General features: G+C 57.2%; 1 protein-coding gene across 2 annotated transcripts in view; it reads right to left on the reverse strand.

Moving 5' to 3' along the window:
• The window catches only part of SLC6A17 (solute carrier family 6 member 17), a 54692-nt gene extending 39035 nt beyond the window's left edge, over positions 1-15657 (reverse strand). The window contains exon 1 of one of the 2 annotated variants that reach the window (XM_058303068.2): positions 15531-15657. The gene's annotated coding sequence lies outside the window, so the exon portion shown is untranslated. Of the gene's footprint in view, positions 1-14987; positions 15283-15530 lie in introns of those variants that run through there. The other variant, XM_058303069.2, reaches the window with a different exon arrangement.
• Between the last annotated feature and the right edge of the window lie 4040 nt (positions 15658-19697).

Below are 19697 nucleotides of genomic sequence, written 5' to 3' on the forward strand. Positions count from 1 at the left end.
TCATTCCCAGGCAGGAGCACAAGCTGACCGGGCCCGGCTAGCGCTGCTGGCACCGGGGCCCTGGAAGCGTCACCGGGTGCCAACAAGCCCTGGGGCATCGCTCAGCGCTGACATTATCTGCGGGCCGCCAAGCTGGCTCTCCATCCTGGAGCGACAGCTTCCCGGCAGATAATGTCTGCACCGCACAGGCGGGCCGTGCAAAACCCTCCCCGGCCGCTCTCCCTGCTCGTGTGTCTCGCATGCTTTCCCTTCAAGAAGGGGAGCAGGCTGAACACGAATCCTTTGGAGACGTTCTGCTGCATTTCAAGGCACCTCCTCGTTCAGGGGAGGGTGGAGGAGTTAAAATTAAACACGCGCACGCCCCGGCCTGCCGTTGCCCTGCATCTTTCGAGGGATGCAAATTACCCGGCTCTGTAATTACTTTATTAGAGGAACTGTCTCCGCAAGACGCGCGCCCTGTTGGTGCTCCTCGGGTGCACCGCCCGAGTGGCACGGGCCAGCGCCGGGCTCCCTTCCTGCCAGGCTCTGGCCAGACCTCCTGGCCGAGTCCTGCAAAGACCCGCCCTGCGAGTCAGCCAGGTCCGAGTCTGTTACACCCGTGGTGAAGCCGGGAGCCTGGCGGATGGGGGCGACTGGGGGGAGCCCCATCAGCGGCTGACCCCGCCCGGCCTGTCTTCTCCAAGGGGAGCAGTGAGTCTTTAGTGCTCGCCCCACTCCCACTCCAGGAACGGACAGGGTGTCGGACTTTGGGGTGAATGACAGGGACAGCCTGCCTAGAAGAGGTCAGAATTCCCGAGACGCAGCTCTCTCCCGGGACTCCATGTATCACCCCTGCTGGCCTGGGCCAGGGCACAAAGAGCCAGAGGGCTAGAGGGCCCCACCCTGGAGCCCAGGGAGCGTCCAGAGGCGGCCGAGCTGCACAGGCTGCAGCTGGAATTTAAGCCTGACTCTGCCACTCACCCTCGCATATTACGTAACCTCTCTTTCCTCTCACGTTAAGTGGGGAAGACAAGAACTTCTACTCCCTGGGTTATTGTGGGGATCAAAGAGATTATTAAATACACATGATGGACTATTATACAGCCCCCAAAAGGAATGAAATACTGATATATGCTACAACTTGGATGAACCCTGGAAACATTATACTAATGAAAGACGTCGGCACAAAAGGTCACATATTACACGTTTTCAAATGTGAAATGTCCAGAGTAGGCAAATGCATGGAGTCAGAAAGCAGATCCGTGGTTCCTGGGGTAGGGGTAAGAGACTGCGGAGTGGTTACCTAACAGATGAGCAAGCTTGGAAACTAGAGAGAGGCAGCGGTGGGCCAACATCCCGAATACACTAAATGCCACTGAACTGCACCCTTTGCAATGGTTACGGCAGGTAACAGGACTCACACAATGACAATTTTTTAAATTAAAAAATTAAAAGGAAGTTAAGTGTAAAGTGTTTAGAATAGTGCCTGGCACGTGGCTGAAGTGTCCAATTAGAGTTAAGGGCTCCAGGCAGAGCATGGATTATAAGGGGGGGGGTCTGCCAGCCCGAGAGGGCAGTCTGATGTGAACAAGAGTCGCCCTCCAGTCACCCCGCCTTGTCCGCTGGCTGCAGGGGAGGCCCCCCTGGAGGGAGGCTGCTTCTCACCTGCCAGCCACCCCCCAGGCTCGTTTGCTCCCCCTTTGTCCCTCTTCTGGTCCCTCCGGGCCCCTTCTCTGTGGGGGGAGGGGAGGGGACGGGTCCTGCGTCAACCGAGCGCTCCACCCAGGCCAGGAGACCACCCCGAGGTGGCGCTGGGGAGTCCAGGGACGCCTCCCCCTGGGGCGGCTGCACTGCCTGCTGTGTGGTGAGAAGGGCGCCCCTGGAGCCTGGCAGTGGGGAGCCCCGTGACCCCGTCCCAGCTGCCAGCCCTGTCCCAGGGCTCCCGACTGGAAGACACCAGGCATCTGCAACGGCTGCCAGTCCAGACGCCCCTCTTGCCCAAGGGCCCCAGGCAAGAGCTTCTATCAGAACGAGAGCTGGGGAGGAGGCTCAGGCTGCCCTGGGGACGGCGATCACCGGGCGCCTCGGCCGGGGCCTCTGCCGGCTCCTGGGCCTGCAGCGGGGCTTGACCAGAAACACCTGCCGGCCGAGAGGCGTGTCTGACGCCGCAGCTGGAGGGCACCGAGGGGGCGCCCGGGAGGCTGCAGAATGTACCTGGACTCCGGCCAGCTGGAGCCTGCGTTTGCCCATAAACAGCCTGGTGAGTGGAAAGCCTGGTCACCAAGGGGAGGCAGGGCTGGGAGGCGGGGTGGGCGATCATCATTCTACACCAGGAAGCATCAAGGCCAAGGATACCCACGTCAGCATCGCCTCAACACAAGCCACTTCAAGCACCCTGCACTGCAGGAGGTTTGTAGACTGGGAAAGTGCTGAAAGGAACTTGCAAGCCGAGGCCCGGGGCTCGACTGCACTCACTGAATACACTCAGGTAACCGCAGAGTCAGACTCTTCAAATACGAAAGCTTGAGGGGCCTTAGCAATCGTCTGATTCAATCTTTTTTTTTTTAGGAGGTAGCGGAGATCGAACCCGGGACCTTGTATGTGGGAAGTGGGTGCTCAACCACTCGAGCTACATCTGCTTCCCATTCCCATCTTACACATGAGGAAACCAAGGCCCAGAGAGAGGAAGGGACTTGCTCAAGGCCACCCAGTCCTCCTGACACCCTGGCCACAGGCTTCCCTGGGGAGGCCCACCCACTGGGCAGACCAGCTGTGGGCACCCAGAGAGAAGGTGGTCAGGTGGGCGGTGGAAGGCTTTGAAGCCAGATAGGCCTAGGTGAGATCCCATTCATTCAATCACTCATTCACTCATTCATTCATTCAGCCTATGGGCACTGAGCGTCTCCTGCGAGCCAGGACCTGTTCTAGTTGAGGGCTGCAGCAGTCCGCAAAGTTTCTCCTCTGGTGGAGATGACATTTTTAGTGGAAGGGCCAGAAACTAAATAAATAAGCAAATATACAATAAAATGGCCAGTGGTGATATGTGCTGCAAGGAAAAAGAATAGAGTGAGTGTGGAGCAAGCTAGGAGGCTGCTATTTTATGCAGGGGGGGGCGACTCTGAGGAGGTGAAGTGTGAGCAGAAGCCTGAGCCACCGCACCAGGAGGCCAGGCAGCGGCGTGCGGGGAGAGCACCAGCAGGGGGCACGCAGCTACAGAGCTCCCGGGGGGCCGCGGTACGGGCGGGTTCCAGGGATGGCCAAGCCAAGTGGCCACCAGAGCAGAAGGGGCAGGGGCGGAGCGGGAAGAGGCAAGGTGGGGGGGCAGGAGGCAGGCGTGCGAGGGCTCTGGCTGGTGCTCAGAGCACGTGGGCAGCAGGTGCTGGCCGTGGGTTCTTGGACAAGACCCTTTCACCACGCAAGCTCATCTCCTCATGGGTCCACAGGGTCTGTTTAATAATGACAGTTCCCTCCTGCAGGAGTGAAGTGCCTACCAGAGCCAGGCACCCAGGAGGAGCCGAAGGCAAGCTGGAAGGACGCCTGGCATTGCTTGCCTTTATACTCTCAAAAGTAGGCCAGGCCCAGGGAGTGGGTGTGGCTCAAGGGGGCTGAGCACCTGCCTCCCATAGAGGAGGTTCTGGGTTCAATTCCCGGTACCTCCTGAAATAATCCAAAGCTTCATATTAAAGGTTCAGCAATATGATTATTAATAAAAACAAAAGCTCCCCTTTGTAATAGTCTGAAACAGTCTGGCACCACATTTTACACGCTTTCTTCCACATGCCTTCCTGCTACAGTGTGGGGTGGTCATTCTGCTCAGGACTCAGGCCGCCCGGGTCCAATCCCGCTGCCTGTCCTGGGGCAAGCTTCTTATCCCATGAGCGCCAGCTTCTCTCAGGGGGACCCTCACAGGGTCGCCCCAGTAAGAGCGGGAGGAGGAGAAGCTGCGCCGTTCTCCACCCTGCCGGCACCCGCGAAGCACTCGCAATTGCTGCCCCTTCCAGGGAGCTCCCGGGAGACGCACTGCAGCCCAGGGGCCGCCACTGCGCGTCTCAGACGAGACCCAGGAGGCGCCGGGCGTGGCTCGGGTCACACAGCCACCGGCACTCAGGTGCTGACTCCTGAGCTCGGGCCCTCTCCAGGATGAGAGGTGCTTTAAAGCGGAGGCAGCGACTCAGACCCACCCACCCGCCCGCCTCTGCGGGGGAGCCCGCATGCTGGCCGAAGGTCAGCTTCCAGACCAGGGCATGGGCACGGACCCGCTCGGTGACCCTGAAGCATCGACTCGGACAGGCCCGGGGGGCACAGGGGCCCCAGAGAGAGCGGGTTCCTCGACCCTGCCTCGGCGTGCTGTGGCGCCCGCCGTGACCCTGGCATCAGGAGGCCGGCCGGCTGCTGGTCCCCGACAACCACCAACCGTGCAAAGTGGAGACACAGCCTTTCTGTTCCCGGGCCTCAGTCTCCCTGCGTGTAAAGTGGGTTGATCGGGATAATCTCTAAGGCCCTTTCAGCGCCAGCGTACGTCCAGCAGGCGCTTCCTCTCGGATGTGGGTGTGCGCAGGGCGCCGCTGGCCTCAGGCTCTAGGCGCAGCAGGTTCTGAAGCCAGTCTGTCCTGCCACCCTCTTGTCAATGGAGAGCTCCCCGGGGGCCACTGTGGGACAGCGCTGGTGGCCAGCGCTCTACTTATCCCTCTGCAGGAGCTGGGGTGGCTTGTAAGGTTACTTTCATGAGCAGACATCAGATGATTAAACTCCATGGTACCCTGACAGGAATGCCTCAATTACTTACAGCACAACTCGGGGGGGGCTCGAGAGCCGAGAGAGCCCTCCGTGCCAGATCTGTCACTTAGCAACGGATGCAGCTTACAACTCAGAATAGCACAGACGACAGAAGCAGGACTGAGCAAGTGAACTGCGACTTTTCTTAAAGGGAGAAAAAAATAGTGCAACTAGGAGACAGACAGGTAAAAATATCTCCTGCCCGAGGGCTGACGGCTCCCCGACAATTTTCAAGCACAGCCCTCGGCATTTAGCTCAAGAGGGTGGGGGGTGGCTGCTCGCCCTGCGACCGGGGAGAGGTGCCCTTCTGGGGTGTCAGGCCCCCGCGCCCCGCTCCTGGGGCTGAGGTGTCTCTGGCTCAGCACACAGGAAGGACCCAAATGTTAGCGGCTGCTACCTGGAAGCCGTGTGTTGTTTCCCTTTACAGATTTAAAAATATCGAAGCCTTCAGATACACATTTGGCTGAAAAATCCCCTTTTCCTCCTCAGGAAGGACCAAAGTGAGCTGGCAGGGGGCACGGTGGGGGTGCATTTGGCACCACCAGCACCTCGGAAATGGACAACAGAAACGTGGTACCAGACGACTCGGGGCACACTGAGTCATTTGTTTTCCAAGCCAGACTCCCCGGGGGGGACGCCAAGTGGAGAAGCCGCCACCTTCGGGAAAGCGGCGGCGCGACCACAGCCCCGCGCGCCCGCTTCGCCCACGGGCGTGCCTAGCTCGGCTGCCCTTAGTCCCGCAGCCCCGGGAAGAGGGCTGTGGCCATGCCCGTGCTTGAACAGAAAGCCGTGCGACGGGGAAGCCTCGACGGGCCGCGAGAAGTGGGTGCAGCGGGAGAAGGCCCGGCCCCCCAAGGTCCAAGGCCCAATTCAAGAAGGATGGGTGGAGGGAGGGAACTGAGTTGGGTCCCTTTCCCTTAGAGAATACTGACTGCTTCCTAATTTCCATGCGACAAGAAGCTGTGGCCCAAACGGCCGTCCTAACTACCTCAGAGCCTGGGCTTCCACTGGGCCCAAAACAAGTCAGACTATTATCAGAGGCACAAACCTTCCTCCGAGTTATTTTAAGTTGTTTTATTTAAGATTTATTTTTTCATTTCTATGCCCTTCCCTCAGTTGTCTGCACTTCCTGTCTGTACTCTGTGTCCATTTGCTGTGTGCTGTGTCTGCTTGTCTTCTTTTTAGGAGGCACAGGGAACCAAACCCAGGACCTCCCATGTGGGAGGGAGGTGCCCAATCACTTGAGCCACATCCACTCCCTGCTTGCTGAGTTTCCTTGTTCTTTCTTCTCGTTGCATCATCTTGTTGATGCCAGCCCATCGCATCAGCTCATTGTACTGCTCATCTTCTTTCGGAGGCATCAGAAACTGAACCCAGGACCTCCCCTGTGGTAGGTGGGCACCCAACTGCTTGAGCCACATCCGCTTCCCTTAAACTGTTTTATTGAAGAAGTCTCTGACAGACAGCCAGGGCAGACAAGAAATGCAGCACCATTATTTTTTTTTTAACTGAAAACAAATTAGTTTATAAAATAGTGTGAGAGAACATTTACGGAAAACTTTGAACAGGAGATAGGTGCCAAGACACAGAGGAAGAGAAACTGGGGGACACGAGGAACGAAGGGGTGGGGGAGGGGCCAAGAAGAATTGGGGCACAGCGCCAGGAATCGCATTTGCCTTCCTGTCCAGGAGGCGAGGAAGAGCTGGAGCTGGGAGGCCCGGGGCCCAGGGAGCAAAGCAGAGGCGCGAGCGGAGGATCAGAGCAGGGCCTCCGAGGCTGGGCGCCCCAAAGCCTGGGTGGCTCTACCCGCGACCTCGCGCGCCTTCACCCCACGTTGGAATGTCACCCCGTCCGGGCAGCGCGCTCAGCTCTGACCCCCTTTCCCGCTGCGCCCTGCTCTAGTTCAGGCCTGCACGCTGCATCTAGACAACCGCCGCCGATTCCCAGTGTGCTGTTCCCGTTTGCCTCCAGCAGCATCTTCTGGAAACACCACGCGGCCCCACTCCCCCACTGCCCGCTGCAGAGCCCGTGGCCCTTTCCAAGGCACCCGCCGGCCAACTCACCACGCCGAGTGCCTAAACCCCTCTGCCTCACCCCCTCCTCCCGAGAGCCTTCTGGTCGTTCCAGGGCCAGCTCCAGGCCCTCCACCTGGCCCCGGGGACGCCCTCCACCCCCTCTGCAGGAGGTCTAAGGTGCCCTTCCCAGCGCTGCCTGGGTAATACCGTTGAACCCGCGTGCCATCTGGCTTTCTGGCATAAGTTTTTTTTTTTAAGGAGGTACCAGGGAATGAACCTGGGACCTCGTACGGGGGAAGCAGGCGCTCAACCACGTGAGCTACATCGGCCCCCCTGGTATAACTTGTTACGTGCCTTTTCTAAACAAGAAGCACCTTGAGAGCAGGAACCCAGGTGCGTTCATCCGTGTGTCCACCCTCCACTGCCCACCCGCCCCATGCCTGGCAAACACAAGTTACTCCAAATTTCTATGGACTGAGTGTGGTACTTAGAGACGTACCGAGGTTCCTCCCTGCTCACCTCCCTGTGAAATCCTAACTGCTGCCTTCTTCTTCAAAACAAAGAGGCGGGGGGGGGGGGGGAGCGGCGAGAGGTGGGGGGGGGCCAACAGATCTGACTAGAGAGGCCCCTGAGCGCATCTGCAGCCTGCACGCCCCAACGCAGAGCAGCCTCCGGCCCTGGAAGCAGTTTTCCGTCCCTTCCTCATCTGTGCAACAGGGGGCTGACTGCATCTGGTCACCACATGGGTCAAGGAGAAGGAGGAAGGAAAGCTTACTTAGATGTTGCACAAACAGACTGGTAACTTTCTGACTCCATTTCACAGGGTCATCGGTTTCTGCTCTGGCCGCCTGTCCATACCTCCATCCGTGCTCTCTTGGCTTCTGCAGGGCCAGACGCTGGTGTCTTACCGTTACATGGGCTCAATAAATACAACAGGAATGAAATGAATCAATGGAAGAAATGGGTGCATTGTGAAACATGCCCCCACCAAATGTGCTACTGTCTGATGCGTTTTCCCAGCTTCCAAACGTTCCCATTTTCTGACACGGTATTCTGATCCAAGGGCATTTCAAGTGCCAAGGACACCGGAGGGATCTTTCGAAAGCTAACTCAGAAGACTCACTGGCTTTATGCCTCCTATAGAGGAGCCAGTATTTGTGCCTCACTTTCCCCACTTGGTAGACGGGACCTGCCCTCACCCCAGACAAATGGACTTTGGACGGGGCACAGCCCTGGCCCAGAGCAATCCAGGGACCTGCTAGGGCCATTCCAAACCACAGACCAGGCGAGGGGGCCCGGGGGCTTCTGTGGTCCCCATTTCGCCTTTCTAGTGCATCTGTTGATCGCGTTCTCTGCAGCCGATATTTTGTTTTCTTAGTCAAGAGGGAGCAGAAGCAGGAAAGGGGGCAGATGGTCCAAGGGAGAGGAACTGGCACGGGAAAATGGGGGTGGGGCCATTGTAAACAGAACTTTTTGGCTCAGCGTTACCATTTCTGGTGAGGGGGTGACGTAGGCTTAGGGGGTGAGTGGCAGAAGCGGCATCACGCCCCCCACGGCGCCTTCTCCCTGTCCCTAGAATTGAGGCGCTGAGGCACCCATGGGGTGAACTTGTAAAAGCGGGGTGGGGTGCTGTCCTACGAGCAACAGCATACAGACAATACTGCCTGCGGACCTACTCTGTGCAGCCACGGAGGGTGTCATATCCATTAATTCCTTCACCACCACACCAACAAGTACACGAGGCAGGTGCCACTGACAAAGGAAGAAACAGAGGCCGAGGGGTTAACCACCTATATCTCATTTAATTTTAGATGCTCTGATGCTGCACTTTCTTGAACTAAACAAAAGCGTCGACAGAAGGTCTTCCTGCAACTGGACTCCCACCGTCCCCAGCCTGGCAGCGATTGTGAGACGCCACTGACTGCACGTCATGTCCTGATTTTAAGACGTTACAATGTGCAAAATACGCCCCTTGGAATGGATGAAATAAGGTAACTCGTCCACGGTTATGCAGTCAAAAAGCCGAGGCAACCGGATCTGCACCAACACAGCCAAACTCTGGAACGCGCCTCTTAACCGCAATACAATCATTGAAAGGTCAAGGGTTTTGGAGCCAGAAAAACCTGAATTTGAGTGCCACTCTACTACGTACTAAGGATCTTTGGGAAAAGCGCACAGCCTCTCTTGAGTTTCCGTTTCTAGCCCCGAGAGGCTGGGGATGACGGCTCCTATCTGCTGGGGTTTGCACGAGGATTGCCTGGGATAAGAGGGTGCCGTGTTCAACGCAGGCCCACAGCGGGCACCCCGCCAGCCAGTGCCAGGAGCCAGCAGATACCCTGGGAATGCATTCAGGGCAGAGGGGAAAGAGTGCAAAGGCCCTGGGGCAGGAGCCAGGGAAAAGAGTTTGGGTTTTATTTCCAGGCCATTTGGAAACTGTTGGAGGTTTCAGAGCAGGGGAATGGTGTGACCCCATTGTTTGAAAAGGGGGCACTAGCTGCCTGCAGAGGAAGGGGTAAGGAAGCAGGGAGGGCAGGTAAGAGACGCCTGTGGCCTGGTCCAGGCTGTTGGGTGAAGTTCAGGTTTTGAAGGGAGAGGGACTGAGAGGGCCCCAAGGTGCTGATGGGCTCACCAGGTCCCAGCCAGGGAGGGGCCAATGTGACTCTCCCAATTTGTAAAAAAAAAATTCAGACGTGAAAATAAAAAGCCCAGGTGTGATAAGCAAAGCCCTCACCTCCTTCTTTCCTCATTCATGGGGGACCCACAGTGGTAACAGATGGGTCCTTACAGCATCTGCCCAAACCCTCTGTCCTGGATGTTCTTAAAGCAACTATTTTCTCATGGGTTGGAAAGAGGCAGAAGGATCCATGGGGGTCCAATTACCTGAGCTGCCCAACGGTCTGTTGAAAAGCACTTGACGGAACAGTGATCAGAAACCTTTAATTACAGTCCTGACATGACGCCAATTTCCTGAGAACAGAAACGTTTGTCTCCTCTCGTTCCTCCGCAGCCTTCAGTGCAGCTTTGGGTGGGGGGCGGGTGTGGGCAGCAGAGCCCTCCTCTCAAGACCAGAGGCCGGTCGACGAACATCAAAGGGAAGGCAGCAAACATTTCTGAGGACCTACTATGTGCCGCGCACTTACATATGTTCTTGATCCTCCCAACAACTTGGAACAAGGTGTAATTCTCATTTGACAGACAAGAAAACAAGAGGCTAAGAGAAGATAACCATCAGGTACAAGATTAGCCAACCATCAGGTAGATGAGTGGAGATTCAAATTGTCGTTTACCAAACTCCGCAGCCCATATTTTTTCCATGTTCTGGTGCTTTCCGATCTTTTTCATGTCAACAAACCACAGAAGTAACACTGGCACGGTACATGGGGATAAATGCAGGAGGCTTCTCCACCCTTGGCTCCTCCACGATACTCCAAGGGACAAGGGCATCTTTATTTCTGGGCCACAGGCTCCCCGTTGTGACACTGCTTAGGGGGTTCTGCAATGTACCGTGCTGCCTTTCCAAACGATTTCTCCAAAACCCATGCTGGAAGTCAAGACTGGCACAAGTCCATCTACCCTCATTTCGCCCTGAGGTCAGGAGCTTCCCCACTTGGCCAGGTCCTTTCCCAAAGCTAATGGAATTATGCAATTTTGAGGACTGGTCAAGGAGAGTCCTTCCAGCTGTTCTAAAGGAGTCCCCAAATTGCTAGCAGGTACAGAGCCCCAGCGGCATGCCAGGACCGTGGACAGCACCCATCGGAGCCTTGGGGGGTTGCCAGGGCGAGGCTGCCCCCGAGCGCAGGAGCACGTGCCCACTTCCTTTAGAGCCTGGGAAGAGAAGGTCCACACCCTTAATGAATATTGTCACCCGGGGGGCATCTGCTGGCTCTGCCACACCAGGTGACTGCTCACATCTCCTGCTAGGTGGCTCTCCCAAACAGCCCTCCTGCTCTGTACAGCTGGCATGGGATTTTAAACCACAGGAGCCCAGGAGTCTTATAATTAAAGAGAAAGGGCAACCCGCAGGATTTCTGGGTGTAGACCAATGAATTCTATCTGCAAGGGAAAGGATAGGTGGGAAATTAGTGATGCACAGAATCCAGCAGCAATTCTAATTAAACCAGTAATTAGAAATGATGGAGCAGGCTGAGAGGCGACTCGTTATCTTCAGATGGACAGGCTGTGGAAGGCGGAGGGGCAGCTCAGGAGGACAGCTGCAGCCAGTGAGAGGACCCCGGCTGGGAACGGCCGCGCCCACCTCCCCTCATCCCCACTGCGCAAGGGGCCGCAGACCGAAAAGGGCTTTTAGCCTCAACCTCCAAACTGGGCATACAGGCTGCCTAAGACTTACCTGACCCAGGGTTAGTCTCTAACAAAACATGCCTGGTTCCCAACATTTTATTTTTTCTTCTCCTAAACATGAGACTAATTTAGTACAGTAATTAACTTTGCACCTCCATTTACGTTCTCACCTGTGAGTTTTTTCCTGAACACAGTGAGTTCCTATATTCTTCTCAATAACTGAGTTTACACATAGACAAACAATGTTTTAATTGTTTAAAATTACTTGGGGGGGGGAGGAGAATGATCAAATGATCAAATGACTATCTCCATAAAATGGCTGCCTATGGAGCAAGGGTTTCTGGGAAATCCTCTTGGTCTGGGGGCTGGAGGTGGGGGAGCAGTAACACCCACATTCCAGGTAGCCAGCCTCACTTACAGGAACGTCCCCACTGCGATCTCAGGCGGTTTGGAGATGGCAGGCAGGCTTGGGCGGCACAGGCCAGTTTCTCAGAGACAGAAGAAACAGAGGCGCGGAAGGCGTCAGACGCCACGTTTCCCAGAACAGCCCAGGGTGCCAGTGGCAGAGGCCCAGGGGTGAGGAGAGTGGGCTCTCCATGGCACAAGACCAGGCTGCAAGCAGCGGCCCTGCGAGAGCCCATGCCAGCAGCTGCTGTAAGTAACCTTGGAGCATTAGCAGTTTTGCACTGGGGTCTGGGGCCTCGGCAGAAACTGCTGCAAATCCCTGGCACAGCCGCTCCAGCAGAGAAACCTGACACACCAGGGCTCTCTTCAGCGATGGCCTGTCCTTGATTCTGCAGATGCAGACATTCTCAGGGCGACCAGCCTGCCTCTGGCTCTTTCCTCACTGCTCCAAGCACCAAGCCCCTGCCTTGGACAAAACGCTAAGGGAATGAAGGAGGGGGTGGTAGAGCTAACGAGGGAAAAGATGGGAACAGGACAACAAAGCACCAAGATGTAGCCTGGGAAATTTTTCTGGACTTCTACCCACCTAGAAGCACATGCCACGTTCCCCAAACCCTGGAAGTTGGGGTATGTTCTCGACCAATTTCCCATTGGTGGAGGTTCATTTCTCCCTTTCTCAGGGTGCTCCTGAACGAAATGGACCTAAGGGTTTGAGCAACTTCATTCAGGTAACTGCCGGGATTGTCAGCAAACATTTCTTAAGAACTTATGATGGAGGCATAACATGTAGTGCTTAAGAGCAGGGGTTTTGGAATCTGACAAACCTGAGTTCAAATTCTTAGGTTGCCACTCACTAGCTGGGTGACCTTGAGCAAACTGTTTAGCCTCTCTGAACTTCAAGTTCCACATCTATAAACTACAGAAAGCATTATCGGTCTCCCGGGATAATAGCGAAGATTAAACAAGATGGTGTGTAAATAAAGCACTTAGCACAGCTCAGAAGCCTCAAAAAATAATAAGTGGATGTTATCACTGTATTCCAAGCACCATGAGAGCTGCTGGAATCCAGAGCTGCACCAGCCCCTTCTAACAGCACCCAAAGGAGGCATTTCCCAACAGATTACTATCCCACCTGAGTTCAGACAGTGCACAGCGGTCAGATCCACCCATGATTTGTGCTTCTGACCTCTGGCAGCCTGGGACACAGTTGGTGGAGGCTGATATAAAAGGACTTTTTCCCTGGTCCTGATCCTCCAGATGTTTGGTTGTGAAGACTTCTTGCAGCTCAGCCTGGGAGCAGGTGATAACTCAGACCTAATTCTGGAAAGAAGCCCAAATCCATCTTTCCCTTAAACTACCCTGCTGCTTATCTTAGCAGCTTTAAATGGATTGATGAGGAATTGTCCTGCTGGGGCAAACCTGGACCGAAACACGAGGGAAAAGCGGGTGCTCAGGCAGAAGGAACTGGCTTCTCAGGAATCCTCTTTCCTCTGTCTCCATCATCCCTGGAATTTTCTCCCAGAGCCAATGGAGAGGACAATAATTGCAGGGTGAACGCCCACCCTACACACACGCACACACACACTTCTAATAGAGACTGGAGTACCTGGGTCGGCATGGCCTTTTTCTTGCTGTACTGGGGATCCCCTTATTTCCTCCATTCTTGAGGTGCACGTATTTAAGGGAGCGAGGAACCCGGGATCCTTCAGGAAAGGCGGGAGACACATGCCCCCCCCCCTTCTCCAGCCTTGCCACTCCTGGATGGTTCTCTAGAAGCTTCCAACTCCACCCATGGGAAGGGAGATGGACCTACTTAAAAGGCAGGGACCCGAGGGCCACCCAGTAGGGGCTACACCGCTAGGGACCAAGCCACAGCCATGAACAATCTCAGGCTTGTCCTGGAGCCTCACGCTGTAGCCTTTGCAGGCAGCTGAGGGCACGCAGCAGACCAGCACAGCCCTGCGACCACTCCTCTCCTCCCCCACTGACCCTGCTCCTACTCAGGCTTCCCCATTCCGGGTCTCCCTAGGGAGACTGCAGGGTTGGAAATAGGTCAGTCTGAAGCAGTGTTCCTGATCCTCCTTCATCACATAGGAAGCCCTGCCACATCCACTGTCTCCACACACCCTCTCGCACTCAGGACCAGGGGCGGGGAGAGAGAATCACTTCTGGTTATGGCCCATAAGGGAAGGGGCAGGGAACTAACATTTAGTGAGCACCTGCTCCGGGTCCAGCATTGGACTGAAAACGAGCCTGCAGAGAAGGTACTGTAGGGATCCTCTTTTACAAATGAAGAAACGGAGGCACCAGAGGTGAAGGGACTTGCCCAAGGTCACCCCGCTGGCACCCGGCAGAGCACTGGGCCCAGTTCAGGCTGCAATCACAGCCCATCACCCCTCACCCCCTCAGCCTCCTGTCCAAGGCCGCCTCAAGCCCGCCCCGCTCACCTTCCAGGACCAGGACCCCTGAACAGCAGCCCAGCTGCCCGCACACTGGGTGGCTTGCTCTGAGGACCTGCCCGCCCCGGTCAGCGGCCCCGAAACACTTGGGACTTGGACCACCGCTGCTCACACGTGCTGCTAAAGAGCTCTGCTCAACTCACAAACAGCTGGCACACGACTCCGCGTGTGACTCAAGCTAACAAACTCACTCCAATCAGAGCTGGTGGGCACGATTTGCCTCCGGCACTGAGTCACCCTCGGGGCTGAGCTGCAGGGACTCACCGACACTCAGCCACCTACTTAGCCACAGCTGCTCCATTAGAGAACAAGCCGGCGGAGTGACGGCCCCCCCTGGACAGGCCCCGCTGGCCAAGGACAGTGAGGTGTGACCTCAAAGCCCTTCCTGCCCAGGGGTGGGTGCACCCGGGAGGGCCAGGAGATAGCGCGAGCGCAGCGGCGTGAGACACGACCCGCTCTTACCCCGAGCACACTCTGACCTTCTCCAGACATCAGTCAGCATGTACCGCACAGACAAACAGGCCCTAACTCAAGTTTTAGTTGAATTATTATTATTTTTTGGAGCCATGACAGAAATTTCTTCCCTCCTATAAGTTTCTGTTAACAAGAGCAGTGTCTTCGAAAGAACCCACCCTTCTCTACACCCTCCCCCATCTCCCCAACCCAACCCCGCAAGCGTCATGTACAGCTGAACTGCCCCCAGAGGTAGCTCTGGTTAGACATTTCATAATCCGATGGGTCCACCACAATATTTCTCCAAGAGGAAAGAGAAACGAAATTTAAAAACTAAAGCAACAAAACTCCACCTGACAGCGACCGGGTCCCGTCAGGTGAGTGGCCTGGGGACCTGAGAGCGCTCGGAGCCTGGCAAGGCGTTTGGGCCTTAAAAAAGAAGCAGGCTTCCTTCCACGGCGGCCGCGCCCGCGGGACAGCGGCCCTGGCGAGCGGACCGCGCGCTCCGCTTCCGAGCCCGCCGCGCGCAGGTACCCGCGCAGCAGAGGCCGCGGCCCCGACCGCGCCCGCCCCTCCCCGGCAGCGCGCGCACTTCCCCCACCTCCGCCGCTCCGTTCCCAGGCGCGCCTCCCTCCCGGGAGGAAGGTCGCTCCCTCGCCCGGAATGCAGCGCGCACCAGCTCCGGGACCTGCACGTAAAGCCTCCTCCGGGGCGGGAGCGCTCTGCTGCTCCCGCCAATGTTACTGTCAAGGTCACGGGCCTGAGGCCGAAGCGGCCGGGGCCGGGGTCTCGGGCCGCCCTAGGGGGGCAGCCCCGGGAGGCCGGCGCGCCCCTGCTGCCCTCCACCGCGCTCGCCTCTGCAGCCCCTGCCGACGCTCTCGGGAACGCCGAGCCCCGAGCCCAGGCGGCGCGCGCTGCGCGGGGTACCACCGCCGCGCCGGGGGAGCGCGGGCTCCCGAGCCCTGTCGCCAGGCAGCCGTGGCCGGAGCGGCGAGAGGAGCCCCGGAGCGGAGCGCGGCGGGCGGAGGAGCGGGCAGCACGCCTCGCACCCCGGCCCCGAGGCCTCCGGGCCGGGGCGGGACCCGACCACGCAAAGTTGCGAGCGCTGGCGGTAAAGCCGGGCGGGGCTCGGCCCGCGACTCACCTGGCCCGCGCGGACCGTCGCACGCTCTCGGCCCCTGCGCTCTGGCCGAGCAGCCGCCGTCCCCGACGGGCACACAGCCCCTCCTTCGGGCAGCCCGAGTCCGACGTGGACGGGCCCCGACCGCGCTGGGGGGGGGGGGGATGCGGGCGCGCGAGGTGCGCGCCGGCGCCCGCGACTCCGCTCGCTCCCGCGCCTCCGGTCCTGGCCCGGCTCCCGCCCGCCGCGCTCTCCGGCCCCGGGGGAGCGGCCCGGCGGCCCAGGTCCCGCCGCGGAGCGAGCGCGCTGGGCTGCAGTCGCCGGGCCGAGCGCCGCCCTCCCCGCGCCTCCCCGCGCCTCCCCGCGCCCTGGCCGCGCCGGCTCTGCAGAGCGGAACGGAGCTGGGCGGAGCGCGGTGCGCACTGTTCCCTCGTTTTCGGTGAGGCCGCCCTGGAGCCCCGGCGCCGTGACGCACGCTTGACTCACGCACGGGCCCGCGTCAAAGCGAGACTCGGGGGCCGCGAACGAGGCTCTGATGGCCGACGCAGGCGGGGCGGGTGGGCAGGGAGCAGGAGACGGGAGTGTCCCCGGAACAGCCCCTTGAGGACCGTGGGCAGGTAACCTAGACCTTGGAGCCCTCCTAGCGCAGAGGCCAAAGCCCTCCTGGGCCCTGTACCCCCCTTTCTTCACCTTTTCAGACCCCCCTCTTTCAGTCCCACCCAAAGTGGCGATGTCCCCTGCCTTCGCCGCTTCCACCGTCAAGCCTTGGCTCACTCCGCCCCCCTCACTTGGAACGCCTTTTCCCTCCACACCTCCATCCTACCTTTCATCCCTGTGCAGTCCAGCTCTTCGGTACAGCATTCATCCAATGAGCACCTGCTGTGTCACAAAGACTAGAGGAGCCGAGAGCCCAGAGATGAGGTGCAGAGCCTCTGGAAGAAGCAGATTGGGTCGACCCAGGCATCCGGCACACAGAGCGGAAGATCTGTGGACCCCTGCAAGACGAGCAGAGTGGAAGGCAGTGAAGGGAGAGGGCGGTTCTGCCTGCACTCGGGGCGAGCCTCCTGGATAAGGCGAGACAGCCCTTTCGCAGGGAGGAGGTTGAAAGGGCAGCCCCCGTTGAGAGGACAGCGTGACAAGGGCACAGATGCCGAGGCTGGAGAAGGGGTGCAGGGAGGATGGTTGCCAGAGCTGAAGCAGGGGTGCGGGCAATGGGAGGTGAAGGTAGGGAGCCTTGGAGGGTTGTTTGGGAGTCTGGAGTGGATTACCTCTGCTCTGGGGGACACTGAGGGGAGCTCTGGCACCTGAGGCCAGTGTTTGGGAGGGGTGGCTGGTGGAGCCTGTCTCCGTTGTCCTAGTGGAAGGCGCTGAGGGCCATTGGCAAGAACTCCAAAGGGTCTGAGGCTTTACTCTTGCAGGCTAAGAGGCTAGCCTGCCCCGGAACCACCTTGCACACACATAGGCGAGAAGCGAACTTTTATCTTCTGCCTCAGGTGCCCCCCAGCTCCATGAAAACGGAACCAGCCAGAGACCCAGTAATTGGCCTTAAGACTTTCTTCTTCCCCACTTTTTTCAAAAAATATTTTTAGAAGATTTCTTTCTTTCTCCTTGCCTGTCCCCCATCCCCATTGTTTGTGCACTGCGTCTCTTCGTTGTGGGCTCTCTCTGTCTTGCTCGTCTTCTTTTTAGGAGGCACCGGGAACCAAACCCAGGACCTCCCATGTGGGAGGCAGGCACCCAACTGCTTGAGCCACATCCATTCCCACGCTTCCTCATTCTTCCTGCAGTCTATCACTAAATCCTGAAATTTTATCTCCTAAATAAAATTTGGGATCTGGCCTCATCTCTAGTTCTGCTGCCACCACCCTGGTCCAAACTATACCAGATATTCACTTGTCTAATAACCTCACAACAGCCACCTAACACCAACTCCAGTCTCACCCACAGCAGCCAGAGTGGTCCTTTCTCAGTACAAATACAGGCACACCCTTCTCAAGCCTGCAGAGTTGCAGTGGCCTCCTGGGGGGGGCGGGGGTGGTTACCCACATCTTTGTCGTGTCCTACGAAGCTCTCCCTCATGTCTAGCCTCATGTCATACCACGCTCCCCACGGGCCCCCTGGAGCCCGCCAGCTGCGCTGACCTTTCCTCAGCATTTCCAGCTCGCCCACTCCTTCGTGATTCAGGCCTCCAGCCCTTAGGTTGGAGTCCTTTAAGTCCCCTCCTCTTCCCTCTCTCCCTGCCCACTCATCCAGCGGAGCTCAGCTGAGCCCCAGACTCTTCAAAGATGCCCCTCCTGACCTTGGAGAAGAATTAGGTCAACCTCCCAAGTGGACACCTCTCCTTTGTAGCCGTTGTCACAATTGCAGCCAAATCCTTCGTGCTTCGTGACATTCTCCCTGGCCGACGTGGAAGCCCCACAAGGACGGAGACCCTGCCCTCCCATCGGCGTGTAGGATACCGAATGAATGAAGAGATGAAAGGCGGCTAGAAATGTGGTGTAGAACCCAAGCAAGAGGAGCGGAGATGCAGGCTTGGAAGCTACTGATAGAAAGGAGGTGGTTGAAGCAGTGGGGAAGACGAGACCTTCCACAGGTCGTGTGTAGAAGACAATCAAGAGGGTAGGAACTCAGCGGGAAGTGCCTGCTTCTAAGGGCTGGAGGAGCAAGAAGAGGCAAAAAAGGAGACAGAGAGGAACAGTCAGGCAGCAAGAGGACAATGGGTATCACAGAAGAAAGAGAATTACCAGGAAAAGGCAGTTTACAGGTTGAAATGTGTAGCAAATTAAAGAAAATGAAGCCTGGGCAGGGTCCTTGGTGGTGGCGCTCGTGGGTGGTGGGCATGATGCCCATCAAAAGGCCTTTAGGAGATTTGAAGGAAGGCATCTGCCAGGAAGTCTTCCTGAGAGGAGGTGCTCAGTACTGCCCCTCCTCTGAGCCTCTTGAGCACTGATCCTCCTCCTTCTATGGCATCCCCGTGCTGCTAATAGGGCTGAGCGTGAAAGTCGTACAGCGGTGCAAAGTCCTTGCTCCCAGTCGCGTCACTTGGGGCCTTATCATGTAGGTCCTTCTTCATAGGTTGGGCCATGCCTCCCAAATCAGAACAGGACTCCAGCAGGGCATGGGACCTCTTCCTATTTGTCTCTGCCTCACGTCCCTAGCGCGGGGGACTGACTGACGGGCAGTAGGTGCCCAGCCAGACTGAGGTCCGACCCGAGGACCCGAGCCATCCTTCCAAGTCTGCTTCTGCCTGAGAGAGGAGACGCGGTGGCTGGCGTCCTCTCCTACCCAGCTTGCCCTTTCACCCAAGCCTGCCTTCCTGACAAGAAAGACCCTGGAAATGCTCCTAACTTTATTTTTTTCTCTCTCTCCACCCAAACCTAAAGGATGGCACTCCCAGATGTGTTGAAAGTTAGATGTAGAAAAAAGTGTTGGCAGGACCCATGTGGACAACCTGAACTGCCATTCACCTAAGTTGTGTTTGTGATTCTGAGTATCTTAAACACACAGAAACAAAGATATGACCACCTCTTTGTTCTGAGTGGCACAATTATATTAGAGTTTCCCCAGGGCATGTTTTAAAACATGGTCCCCAAATTCTTTGACAATGTACCCTTGAAGAGGTGAGCGTGTACTCCCTCCCCTTGAATTTGGGCTCTGCACCTGCTCGAACAAGAGAAGTAATGGCATGCCTGGCTCTAGACTGAGGCCATAAGAAAAGGACAGCCTCCATCCTCTCTCTCTCAAGGTGCTTGCTCGTAGAACCCAACCATCGTTCTGTGAGGAAGTTCAAGCAGCCCATGGAGGGGCCTACATGGAGAGAAAACAAGGCCCTCAGTCCACGGACTGACTGACAGCCAGCGTCGACCTGCCAGCACGTGAGTGAGTTGTCTTGGAAGCAGAACCTCCGGCCTCCAGATCCCCTTGAGGCCACCCAGCTAACACCGTGTGGAGCAGAGACGAACTGCCCAGCTGAGCCCTTCCTGAATGCCTGACCCACAGAAGCTGTGAGAAGGAGAGAGGAAATAACTGTTATTTCACTCCACTAAGGTTAGGGGTTATTTGTTATGCTGTAAGGAAATAACCAGACCAGCCAGTGTCATTCCTGAAGTTCAGAAGCAGCAGAAAGACTCGGTGACCACTCATCCTCGGCCTGCTACTCTCACACTTTTGAGAATCCCCTCACCTTTGACC

This window comes from Dasypus novemcinctus, chromosome 9 (assembly GCF_030445035.2).
Source record: "Dasypus novemcinctus isolate mDasNov1 chromosome 9, mDasNov1.1.hap2, whole genome shotgun sequence".
Classification (NCBI taxonomy): Eukaryota; Metazoa; Chordata; class Mammalia; order Cingulata; family Dasypodidae; genus Dasypus; species Dasypus novemcinctus.